This window comes from Enoplosus armatus, chromosome 20, assembly GCF_043641665.1.
Source record: "Enoplosus armatus isolate fEnoArm2 chromosome 20, fEnoArm2.hap1, whole genome shotgun sequence".
Lineage (NCBI taxonomy): Eukaryota > Metazoa > Chordata > Actinopteri > Centrarchiformes > Enoplosidae > Enoplosus > Enoplosus armatus.
Window position 1 is genome coordinate 2201230 of NC_092199.1, and position 1332 is coordinate 2202561.

Here is a 1332-nt window from a genome sequence, read left to right on the forward strand (position 1 = left end):
CTGGATTTACTGTCCTGTGTGAACAGCTAAACGCTAACATCAGCATGCTAACATGCTCACCATCGTAGTTTAGCATGTTAGCATGTACATGTATTTATATATACTGTGCTTTTCATAAACGTATAAATGTGTATGAATAACACACTCCTTTTATTCTGAAGGTCAGAGGTCAACACCAAATTTCTTCCGGACGTGTCATTAATATTGTACTGTATTATAATTATATTAATATTCAGATTTGGGTTTACACGCTTTATTTTTATAATATAGAAACGTTTTTCTCTCACAAACTTTATTCCATAATAATTCGACTTTTCTTACAACCTTAAAATGTTTCTCAGACTTCTTAAAGTCCGATTTTTCTTTCTAAAAGTGGCCCCCCTACTTGAGAAGTGTCTAAAATAATATATATAATATCTGTACAATGTAGATTTTGTTTGGTGATTAAAACATTTAATTACCAAACAAATTAAATCTTCTCCTCTTTCAGGGAGTTTAGAGTAACTTCAGGCAGGAGTGTGTTTTGACCTTTGACCTCTGCAGATCTTTAATCCATCAAGATCATTAAAATTAAAAACAAGAAAAGACAGAAAGCTGCTGCTCTCATGAGGCCCTTTACTCTGACTCAATACTTTCTCAGCTAATGTAGAAAACTGAAGTTATTACTAATAATCTGAACATTAAATGGATTAACATTAACACTCTACATTTATTTCAGAAATTAATCTTCAATAATGTTTCAATAATCTGATTGTTTCAGTGATTTAATTATAGTTGACTGATCATTTTTTGGGGTTTTGGACAAAACAAAGACATTTAAATCCGTATTATAATGAGAATTTTTTCACTATTTCCAAAACAAATAATCTGCAGATGAATTCACGATGAGTTAAATTGGACTTTTGTTTCGTCAAGATATTCATCCCGCCATTATTCGTAATCATCCCGAGATAATAAGATACTTGTGATCTTGAGGCGACAGAATATCTTGGCCACTTCAGGCTTCCGTAGCAACACACCTCAATAAAACACGAGAAAAAGTCATACAATACAATAATCAACCCAATTAAATAAGGCCATTTTATATTTATATATTTTATGTTAAATATATCATAATGAGAAGTAAGAACACAAAACAGCAGAATATTAAATTAAACAAGACAAACTATAAAACTCCCAGTTAATCAGAACAACGAATGTGAAGGAGGACATTTCCAGTGAATTTCAGGAAGTCGAAGACACTAAAATGACTTTCATTTCACATCATGAAGGAAATGATAAAACATTAAAGACCGTCAGAGTTTCTGTGTGAATAAAGAATTCACAGCGTGG